Below are 12,291 nucleotides of genomic sequence, written 5' to 3'. Positions count from 1 at the left end.
CTGAAATTACTTGACTAGTGTGTGGTGAAGCTGAGATTTTAACTTCTGTCTGATTCCAAAGCCATGCTCTTAGAAAGCAAATGGAGAACATACATTTACATTATCTGTTCTAAGAAAAATTGTGTTCTTTAGTGTTAAAATTTATGAAAATCACTGAGAGTGTTTCTCCACAAATCTCCTTATTATTATTGCCTCACTTACCCTCCTTTTTTAAATATCTATTTATTTGGCTGTGCCAGGTCTTAGTTGCAGCACACAGGATCTTTAGTTGTGGCACACAGGATCTAGTTCCCTGACCAGGGATCAAACCCGGCCCCCATGCATTGGGGGCACAGAGTCTTAGCCACTGGACCACCAGGGAAGTCCCATCACTTAACCTCCTTTTTAAAAGAAAGGTCCAAAGAGAACAAAATATAGGGACACAGCTAAACATAAGCTTCTCTTACTGAATGGAAGGTTAAAATGTTTTAATTTTCCCTTTGTATCCCACAGCTGAAGAAAGCCCTTGATGAAAGCAACTTCAGATCAGTGGAAGTATCCCGGACCAACCGGGAGCTGTGGCAGACACTTACAGAGTTGGAAAAGGTACTGAACAGCAGCAAGGAGAAAATAAAGGATCAAAAGGCCCAAATTAAGTTCCACTTATCAGCTAAGGCGAATAATGCTCAGAACATAGAGAAGAGGAAGGTTGTATGAGAAAGCCTAACTCTCCTCTCCTCCTTAGTATCTGATGAGGATCCAGGCAGGCAGTGGTGTCTGGGGAAGATGGTTTCAGAGCCCCACCACCACCATGTGTTCTCTGGGAATTACAGCTACACCTGGGAAGTGGGCAGATTGCCTGGGGGGAGGTGGGGGGAGACACTTTTTCCCACAGAGATACTGCTGCATCAATGTTTGGTTTCTCGTTAGCTGCCAGTGTCACATTCTGGCTCCCCAGCTGTCTCTTCCACAGTGATTGTACAAGACTTTGCTCTTTCGGGGTCAGGGGGCTGGATGGGAAGGAGAGCCCAGTAGGAACTGGTAACTGTGGATCTCATGTGGGATTCTTTCTGTCAGCCTATAGGCAAAAAGAGCAAGCCAGTTTTTCCACTGATCATCTTTCTATGTTATTTCCACCTTTACTTTCAGCAAATAGAAACAGAATTGAGGCAAATGGAGCTAATTAAGGATCAGTATCAGAAAAACAGCTATGAACGGGTAGATGATTTCCACACACTCTGTTTACCATTCACATGAAATCCCAAACTTGGACAGGTTCACCAACCGTCTCCCTCTTTGTGCCCTACCAGTCACTGAGTATCCAGAGATGTGTATCTGAAATGACTCACCTACATCAGGAGATACAGCTGTTGGCTAAGAGCCAACATGATCTGTCAGTTCAGAATAAACAGCAAGAGCTGCAGCTCGAGGCCGAGCAGAAGAGGAGGTGGGAGCTGGAGCATCGGTGCCAGGTAAAAGGGTTCCTAAGATTCATCTCAGAGATTACCAGCAAAGGCCATGTGCAAAACCCAGCATGAGGGCACCTGGCTTTTCTAGGCTCTATAGAAGAAGACAAACTTACAAGTCGTTCATCTTAGCTAAGTCCTTAGAATCATATCTAGGAATGAAGCCTGGAGCTTTGACTATGGCACCTCGTCTTCATGTTCAACTTAATAAAAATGATACTCATTTTTGAAGAACGGCTAAAGCTCACATATGCAAAGTACTAGTTACTAAGTAAGACTTGTGAACTTCATAGTCTTTCAGGAACTTTACACCCCTTGGTTCTTCCCCGTAGCTCAGATACATCTGTTGCCGTTACAGGACTTTTATCTACTCCCAACCTCATGAAAAGCACATTTTATTATGGAAAAGGGACTTCAAGAGACCATCAAGCTCTTGCCTTCCAACAGAGATTGTCTGCTATGAAAAGTATTCCCCAGTTCTGGAAAGAGATGTTAATCATCTTTTCTCAGGAGAATCTGTAAATCCAAATCTATAATCATATACACAAATGTATACTGTAGGTTAAACTGAAAATAATAGTTTTTATCCTATAGTCTGGTAGCACCTGGAGTTAGAAAGTACCCCATCATACTTTCATAATTTGGTTGCTCATTTATTACAATATTGAAGCTTTTTCTTCCATATATAGTACATGGGGAGTTAGTAAAAAATCTTTGTATCACGTTTTCAGGAATTGGAAGAAACAGACACCTGAAGAAATGTAAAGAGGCAACAGAGGATAAACTGAAAGAAGCTAGTGTGGAATCAGAACAGGTAAGCCAGACCCACGGACATGAAGACTTAGACAAGCTTCCTCAGACACGATGACCCTGAAACACAAGTCCGTGTAATATCCTTCAGTAACACAGTTGTCAGGAGTGCAAAAGGCAAGAACCAATACCCTAGTACAGCCTCCGTTATAAAGAATAGTTTTAGATTAAAATTCTGTGTCTTGATGAGACATCATAGAATGCTAAAATATTGATTGACATTGACTAATATTAACTTGGTAATCCAAGCCTCTGAAATTCCAGAAATCCCTGGAATTGGGATTGACATATATACACTAATATGTATAAAACAGATAACAAATAAGAACCTGCTGTATAATAAATAAATAAAATTCAAAAAAGAAGAGATTCTTAAGCTAAAGGTATCTCAGTGACATTGCTGCCAGTTTATCCCTTTTGTAGCCATTAAGTTACATGATAATATGGCTGTCAGAATGGTATATTGAAAGGAATATGGCGGGGCGGGGTGAAGACGGTGCACTAGGAGGATGCGGAATTCGCGTCTCCTCACAACGAGGGCACCTGGGGGACCACGGACACCTAATGGGACGGGAGGAACCCCCAGAGGCCAGGTAGGACATGGGGCGTGGGGGGGAGTGATGTGGGAGTAGAAGCTGAGGTGGGACTGGACTGCCACCTGACCGGCAGCTAGGGGAGGGGAAGGGATTGCATGCCTGAAGGGGGAAGTTTTGGTACCACTGGGAGGGCAGAGGATCAAAAGGGACCAGGGCCAGGTTTCTCCTGCCCAGTTTGGCCCCTGGGAGCCTGCTGAGATCCTGGGCCTGACCCTCTACTCACTGAGGCCTCCTCCAGCTCTGCGGGTCCTGAGGGAGCAAAAGTAAAGGCTGGACCTGTTGGACTGGCACCCCTGAGTGGTGGCTGGGGCAGGGGAGGAGTTCCTACACCCAGCGGGATGCACCCATGGTTAGGGGTCCTGCAGTGACGGGGGATACCCTGGAGCAGACAGTGGGGGAGGGCACAGAGGAATAGAAGGAAACAGGGCCAGCGCTTTCCCTGTTGGGTTCCTGGGCCTAATCCTCGAATCCTCCCTCCTACTATGCAGAGCCCAAGGCCTGCCCCTATGCCCCCCACCCAGGGCCCCACCTCTACACTCAGAGATCCCCTCCAAGGCACTGGGCCTAAACCCCACCCACACACCCTCACTCAGGGCCTTACCTCCAAACTCCAGAACTCCACACTGCAGAGGCCCTCCCTTCCTTCCACCCAGGTCCTAAGCAGAGGCCCTGCCCCACACTTGAACATCACCCCACCTAGGCCCCACCCCCAGGGCCTTTTCCTGCTATGGGGGTCCTGAGTCTAGGTCCTGCCCCACCTTAAACCTCACCCCTGCCTAAGTTCCACCCCTGCCTAAACTCCACCCCCCCATAGCTAAGGCTTTTTTTTCCCTCTCTTAGATTGGGGTTCTGTTTTACCTTGTTGACTCTCTTATATTTTTATATTTCCTAATCTTTTATTTTTCTAATTTTATTTTATTCTTTATACTTTGTTATTGTTCTCTCCTTTTGGCTTGTACCCCCCCTTTTTTTCTTTTTTCTGTTGCAGTTTTATTTTACCTTGTTGCAGTTGTTTCAATTATAGTTTTATATTTCCTAATATATTTTTTATCTTTCTAATTTTATTTTATTTTTTTATTCTTTGATATTGTGCTGCTCTGGTCCTTTTTTTCCTTTTTCTTTTTATTTTTTACAATGCCACAAAACTAGCAAGATCTTGTTTCCCAGGACAGAGGTCAGGCCCGAGCTCCTGTGGTGGGAGCGCCAAGTCTGCTGCACTAACAGAGAACCTCAAACCCCAGGGTATATTAAGGGGAGTGAGGCATCCTGGAGGTCCTCATCTCAGCACCAAGACCTGGCTCTATCCAGCTGCCTGCAAACTCCAGTGCTGGACGTCTCAGGCCAGACAACCAGTAAGATAGATAGGAATACAGCACCACCCATCAAAAAAAAATGAAATGACAAAAAAATGTTACAGATGAAGGAACAAGGTGAAAACCTAAAAGACAAATAAGTGAAGATGAAATAGGCAAGCTACCTGAAAAAGAATTCAGAGTAATGATAGTAAAGGTGATCCAAAATCTCGGAAACAGAATGGAAAAATTACAAGAAACATTTAACAAGGATCTAGAAGAATTAAAGAGCAAACAAACAAACAGTTACTGAAATTAGAAATACTCTAGAAGAAATCAGTAGCAGAATAACTGAGGCAAAAGAATGGATAAGTGATCTAGAAGATAAGATGGTGGAAATAACTGCCAGGGAGCAGAATAAAAGAATGAAAAGAATTGAGGGCAGTCTCAGAGACCTCTGGGACAACATTAAACACACCAACATTCGAAATATACGGGTCCCAGAAGAAGAAGAGAAAAAGAAAGGGACTGAGAAAATATTTGAAGAGATTATAGTTGAAAACTTCCCTAACATGGGAAATGAAATAGTCAATCAAGTCCAGGAAGCACAGAGAGTACCACACAGGATAAACCCAAAGAGAAACATGCTGAGACACATTAATCAAACTATCAAAAATTAAATACAAGGAAAAAATGTTAAAAGCAGCAAAGGAAAAGCAACAAATAACATACAAGGGAATCCCCATAAGGTTAACAGCTGCTTTTTCAGCAGAAACTCTGCAACCCAAAAGGGAGTGGTAGAACATAATTAAAGTGGTGAAAGGGAAAAACCTACAACCAATATTACTCTACCCAGCAAGGATGTCATTCAGATTCAACAGAGAAATTAAAACCTTTACAGATAAGCAAAAGCTAAGAGAATTCAGCACCACCAAACCAGCTTTAGAACAAATGCTAAAGGAACTTCTCTAGGCAGGAAACACAAGAGAAGGAAAAGACCTACAATAACAAACCCAAAACAATTAAGAAAATGGTAATAGTAGCATACATATCAATAATTACCTTAAATATAAATGGATTAAATACTCCAACCAAAAGACACAGACTGGCTGAATGGATACAAAAACAAGACCCATATATACGCTGTCTACAAGAGACCCACTTCAGACCTAGGGACACATACAGACAGAAAGTGAGGGGATAGAAAAAATATTGCATGCAAATGAAAAGAAAAAGAAAGCTGGAGTACCAATTCTCATATCAGACAAAATAGACTTTAAAATCAAGACTATTACAAGAGACAAGGACACTACATAATGATCAAGGGATCAATCCAAGAAGAAGCCATAACAATTGTAAGTATGCACCCAACATAGGAGCACCTCAAAACATAAGGCAAATGCTAACAGCCATAAAAGGCGAAATCAACAGCAACACATTCACAGCAGGGGACTTTAACATCCCACTTTCACCAATGAACAGATCATCCAAACTGGAAAGAAATAAGGAAACACAAGCTTCAAACGATACATTAAACAAGATGGACTTAATTGACATTTATAGGACATTCCATCCAAAAACAACAGAATATACTTTCTTCTCAAGTTCTCATGGAACACTCAGAATAGATCATGTCTTGTGTCACAAATCAATCCTCAGGAAATTTAAGAAAATTGAAATCATGTCAAGTATCTTTTCTGACCACAATGCTATGAGACTGGATATCAATTAACTACAGGAAAAAATCTGTAGGAAATACAAATACATGGAGGCTAAACAATACACAGCTAAATAACCAAGAGACCACTGAAGAAATCAAAGAGTAAATCAAAAAAATACCTAGAAACAAATGACAGTGAAAACAATGACACAAAACCTATGGGATGCAGCAGAAGCAGTGCTAAGAGGGAAGTTTATAGCAAAAAAATCCTACCTCAAGAAACAAGAAACATCTCAAATAAATGACTTAACCTTACACCTAAAGCAATTAGAGAAGGAAGAACAAAATAACCACAAAGTTAGCAGAAGGAAAGAAATCATAAAGATTGGAAATAAATGAAAAAGAAATGAAGGAAACAATAGCAAAGATCAATATCACTAAAAGCTGGTTCTTTGAGAAGATAAACAAAATTGATAAACCATTAGCCAGACTCATCAAGAAAAAAAGGAAGAAGAGTCAAGACTCAATAGAATTAGAAATGAAAAAGGAGAAGTAACAACTGACACTGCAGAAATACAAAGGATCATGAGAGATTACTACAAGCAACTCTATGCCAATAAAATGGACAACCTGGAAGAAATGGACAAATTCTTAGAAACGCACAACCTTCCGAGACTGAACCAGGAAGAAAGAGAAAATATGAACAGTCCAATCACAAGCACTGAAATTGAAACTGTGATTAAAAATCTTCCAACAAACAAAAGCCCAGGACCAGATGGATCCACAGATGAATTCTATCAAACATTTAGAGAAGAGCTAACACCTATCCTTCTGAAACTCTTCCAAAATATAGCAGAGGGAGGAACACGCCCAAACTCATTCTATGAGGCCACCATCACCCTGATACCAAAACCGAAGATGTCACAAAGAAAGAAAACTACAGGCCAATATCGCTCATGAACATAGATGCAAAAATCCTCAACAAAATACTAGCAAACAGAATCCCTACAGCACATTAAAAGGATCATACACCATGATCAAGTGTGGTTTATCCCAGGAATGCAAGGATTCTTCAATATATGCAAATCAATCAATGTGATACAACATATTAACAAACTGAAGGAGAAAAACCATATGACCATCTCAATAGATACAGAGAAAGCTTTTGACAAAATTCAAAACCCATTTATGATAAAAACCCTCCAGGAAGTAGGCATATCGTCCTCAATCGGGAAAAACTGAAACCATTTCCTCTAAGATCAGGAAGAAGACAAGGTTGCCCACTCTTACCACTATTATTCAGCATAGTTTTGGAAGTTTTAGCCACAGCTATCAGAGACGAAAAAGAAATAAAGGGAATGCAAATCAGAAATAAAATGTAAAACTTTCACTGTTTGCAGATGACATGATACTATACATACAGAATCCTAAAGATGCTACCAGAAAACTACTAGAGCTAATCAATGAATTTGGTAGTGTAGCAGGATACAAAATTAATGCACAGAAATCTCTTGCATTCCTATACACTAATGATGAAAAATCTGAAATTGAAATTAAGGAAACACTCCCATTTACCATTGCAACAAAAAGAATAAAATACCTAGGAAGAAACCTACCTAAGGAGACAAAAGACCTGTATGCAGAAAACTATAAGACACTGATGAAAGAAGTTAAAGATGATACAAACAGATGGAGAGGTATACCATGTTCTTGGATTGGAAGAATCAACATTTGTGAATATGACTATACTACCCAAAGCAACTTACAAATTTCACAATTTGTATGGAAACACAAAAGACCCTGAATAGCCAAAGCAATCTTGAGAAAGAAAGACAGAGCTGGAGGAATCAGGCTCCCAGACTTCAGACTATACTACAAAGCTACAGTTACCAAGACAGTATGGTACTGGCAGAAAAACAGAAATATAGATCAATGGAACAGGATAGGAAGCCCAGAGATAAATCCACTCACATATGGTCACCTTATCTTTGATAAAGGAGGCAAGAATATACATTGGATAAAAGACAGCCTCTTCAATAAGTGGTGCTGGGAAAACTGGAGAGCTACATGTAAAAGAATGAAATTAGAACACTCCCTCACACCATACACAAAAATAAACTCAAAATGGATTAAAGACCTAAATGTAAGGCCAGACACTATCAAACTCTTAGAGGACACTCTATGACATAAATCACAGCAAGATCCTTTTTGACCCACCTCCTAGAGAAATGGAAATAGAAACAAAAACAAATGGGACCTAATGAAACTTAAAATCTTTTGCACAACAAAGGAAACCACAAACAAGATGAAAAGACCACCCTCAGAATGGGAGAAAATATTTGCAAATGAAGCAACTGACAAAGGATTAATCTCCAAAATATACAAGCAGCTCAATATCAAAAAAACAGAAAACCCAATCCAAAAATGGTAGAAGATCTAAAGAGACATTTCTCCTAAGAAGATACAGATGGCGAACAAACACATGAAAAGATATTCAACATTACTAATCATTAGAGAAATGCAAATCAAAACTACAATGAGGTATCACCTCACACCAGTCTGAATAGCCATCATCAAAAAATCTACAAACAATTGGGCTTCCCTGGTGGCGCAGTGATTGAGAGTCCACCTGCCGATACAGGGGACATGGGTTCATGCCCCGGTCTGGGAAGATCTCACATGCCACGGAGCAGCTGGGCCCGTGAGCCATGGCCACTGAGCCTGCACATCCAGAGCCTGTGCTCTGCAATGGGAGAGGCCACAACAGTGAGAGGCCCGCGTACTGCAAAAAAAAAAAAAAAATCTACAAACAATAAATGCTGGAGAGGGTGTGGAGAAAAGGAAACCCTCTTGCACTGTTGGTGGGAATGTAAATTGATACAGCCACTATAGACAACAGTATGGAGTTTCCTTAAATAACTAAAAATAGAACTGGCATATGACCCAGCAATCCCACTATTGGTCATATACCCTGAGAAAACCATAATTCAAAAAGAGTCATGTACCACAATGTTCATTGCAGCTCTATTTACAATAGCCAGGACATGGAAGCAATCTAAGTGTCCATCAACAGATGAATGGACAAAGATGTGGCACATATATACAATGGAATAGTACTCGCCATAAAAGTAAACGAAATTGAGTTATTGTACTGAGGTGGATGTACCTAGAGTCTGTCATAAAGAGTGAAGTGAGTCAGAAAGAGAAAATCAGATACCATATGCTAACACATATATATGGAATCTAAAAAAAAAGAACAAAAATGGTCATGAAGAACCTAAGGGCAAGACGGGACTAAAGACACAGACCTACTAGAGAATGGACTTGAGGATACAGGGAGGGGGAAGGGTAAGCTGGGATGAAGTGAGAGAGTGGCTTGGACGTATACACACTACCAAACGTAAAATAGATAGCCAGTGGGAAGCAGCTGCATAGCACAGGGAGATCAGCTCAGTGCTTTGTGACCACCTGGAGGGGTGGGATAGGGAGGGTGGGAGAGAGGGTGATGCAAGAGGGAAGAGATATGGGGACATATGTATATGTATAACGGATTCACTTTGTTATAAAGCAGAACCTAACACACCACTGTAAAGCAATTATACTCCAATAAAGATGTTTAAGTAAGTAAGTAATTAATTAAAAGGAATATGGACTCGTCTCTTGTGAGTTTGCCAACAATGACACTTACTGGGCCCTTAAGGAAGTTACATTTACTTTCTGTAGCTCATCAGTTACCACTTCTATAATAGTCAGGAAGTTATTACCTACCACTGTTACTCTGATAGATGGCTTGGAGTAAGTTTCAATAAATGTTGGCTCCGTTCTCATTCACCATACAAGAGGAGACATGCTGTACAATGAATGTCATTTCAAGCATCTTTCCCTCCACTTCTGATAAAGAGAAAAGTGGGGTTTGGTTTGGGGGTGGATGGGAGTGTGTCTGTCGTCAGGATGCACAAACAGACCTGGAAAATACTTTAGCTTTGTAGCTTTCTAAAAGTTAAATGACAAGCAGAGCTCTATTTTCTTATCTCACTATTTTCTACTCACACTGTGACCTGGTTAATATGGGACAAGTACATAGTAGCACAAATTTATAAAGGACCTATTATATGGCTGGTGCCGTGCTAGGTGACGGAGCTATAGGGTGAATAAGCCAGAAGAAGCCCCTCGTCTCATCGAACTTGCCTTCTCCCAAGCAAGAGAGAAATACACTAGTCTCTGAGACCTCAGAGTTAAAACATGAAAATGCTGTCCATGAAACATAAATAATCAAAGGGGGAAAACCAGTCATTTTACTTTTTATTCTAGAGGATATGTTCTGCAGCTATTTTGAAGCAACCTTTATATATAATAAAAACCTGTTGGCTCTACCTTCAAAATAACAAAATATCCCAAATACATAGAAAAGTGCTAGGCACATATAGGCACTCAATAAATATTTGTCAAGTAAATGAATACTGATTCTAGATCATCTTCAAAGGCAGACTATTAGAGGGACTGTTTTCAAGTCTTAACAGATCATTTGGAAGTTTGTGCTTAGGAGCTAAAGTATAAAATATTTTGATAAAGGAAATAAAAAATACCATTTTCACTAAGCTGGTCCAGTGTTTTTACTAATTCATTCTATTACCTTTATAAAGCACAGCAGGAAATTCTAGGCTTTACAGTTCAGGGACTTTGGAGAAGTGTTTAGTCTTAGAGAACAGAACTCAAAGTGTGGTTTGAACTACCACATGAATTTTCAATGCCATCTTGTACTTTCACTCCTATCTTAACTTTCTCCCGAGCCCTCTCACCTCAGTTCACATCCAGGAAATATTAACAAATGCATGAAAATCAGCAGGTTTGCATTCATTGTTTAACTCCATATTCAGAAATTATTCTCTCATCTATAGGAGGATGTTTATTATGCAAACAGGTTGCAAAGACCATGCAGTTAGAATTTGAGTCTTTTAATATCTACGTAAAGTCTCTTGAACTGGCGACTATGGGAAGAAAACTTCCAGTTTAACTAATATGAAGCCCATTTGCTAATTGTGGGGGGAAATAAAGCTTTTAAATTATACAGTGTAAAAAGAGTCTCAGGCTTGCCTGGTGGCGCAGTGGTTGAGAGTCCGCCTGCTGATGCAGGGGACATGGGTTCGTGCCCCTGTCCGGGAAGATCCCACACGCCGCGGAGTGGCTGGGCCCGTGAGCCATGGCCGCTGAGCCTGTGTGTCCTGAGCCTGTACTCTGCAACGGGAGAGGCCACAACAGTGAGAGGCCCGTGTACCACAAAAAAAAAAAAAAAAGAGTCTCTTGAACTAATACACAAAAAGATTAAGTGTTCCTTGTAAATTTTAATGAGAACATTTGTATGTGCAGATAACAGCTAACCTGGAAGAAGCTTGGCGCTGGTTTAAGTGCAAATGCGATGGCCTACAACTTGAGCTGACCAAAAACCCATTGCAGAGGGAAGACAGGTGGCGGAAAGAGGTGGAATATTTGTCTGTCTTAAGCAATTCTGGATTTGTTCCTTCTCAGATTTCTAATTACACAAGTTCTCTCTTCATCCAGCTACTCTCCACTAATCTGTAGATCTCTTTAAACTACTGTTTGGAAAACCAATGAACTGAATTTCTTTCTTAAAAGTTCTACCTCTCCCAAGCTGTCTAGTTTAGAACCACCTATCTTGAAAAAAAAAAAAATGACGTCCATAAAGACAAAATAGGTTCTCAGCTCTGCAGTTAGTTTCTAACAGTTTTGGGGTGTGTTTTCTTTCCAATAGGACCAAGATAAAAGGCACAGCAGCATATCTGATCAGTCTGCTCTACATCGATGGGAGAATATACAGAATCTTAGGCTTGTGCCCAAGAAGTGTCATTCTGAACTAAAGAGAGGTGGTGTCCTTGACAGAGGAGCTTCTTCGCTTAGAACATCTACATCACCCTGATTCCCTGAGCCCAGCAACTAGTGCTGGGCTGTTTCCACTGTCATCAGGACATGAAGTCTTTGATGTGGACTGAAGATTTTGGACCTGAGTTTATCCTTTTATGAACTCTTTGATATCAATACAGAACCACCCCATCTTTTTTGTCCCTTTCCCCATTTTCCACCCAGTAAATTTATATTAATGCGTTGTATGATAGGAGATGCTGTTGCATGATACCTGGCTATTGTTTTAAGTAAATTTTATCAAAATGCATTTAATGAGGTACTGGATGATTTGGCAACTAAATGATATGATACTTTATTTCAGTGAAATGTCCTAGTCTAACATCTAGTAGATACTCCCTGGAAATACGATCACCTGAAAAGTGGTAAAAACTCTCCCACTGTCTAGTAAACATATACCCTTCTATTCTGGGTAATTACTAGCACACCTTTTATAAGACCATATCTCTATTCGTATATAAGATATCTCAGAGGTTGTATTTGCAGGTTCCTTGGACATTTACAAAGAAGTTTATTCAACTCTGTTCCAGGAGATTATGCCTGACCAATGT

The 12,291-nt window shown here is 40.4% G+C and overlaps 1 pseudogene across 1 annotated transcript in view; it reads left to right on the top strand.

Moving 5' to 3' along the window:
- Positions 1-12,009, top strand: part of LOC309796011 (coiled-coil domain-containing protein 150-like) — an 80,126-nt pseudogene extending 68,117 nt beyond the window's left edge. Inside the window, exons 20-25 of the transcript XR_014296236.1 lie at positions 493-687; positions 1,129-1,197; positions 1,290-1,451; positions 2,177-2,259; positions 11,171-11,281; positions 11,574-12,009. The product of XR_014296236.1 is annotated as a coiled-coil domain-containing protein 150-like (transcript). The remainder of the gene's footprint in view (positions 1-492; positions 688-1,128; positions 1,198-1,289; positions 1,452-2,176; positions 2,260-11,170; positions 11,282-11,573) is intronic.
- The last annotated feature ends 282 nt before the right edge of the window (positions 12,010-12,291 follow it).

The sequence above is a fragment of the Mesoplodon mirus genome (assembly GCF_964341445.2).
Source record: "Mesoplodon mirus genome assembly, chromosome: 20".
NCBI classification, from domain to species: domain Eukaryota; kingdom Metazoa; phylum Chordata; class Mammalia; order Artiodactyla; family Ziphiidae; genus Mesoplodon; species Mesoplodon mirus.
This window is presented reverse-complemented; position numbering and strand designations above follow the sequence as displayed.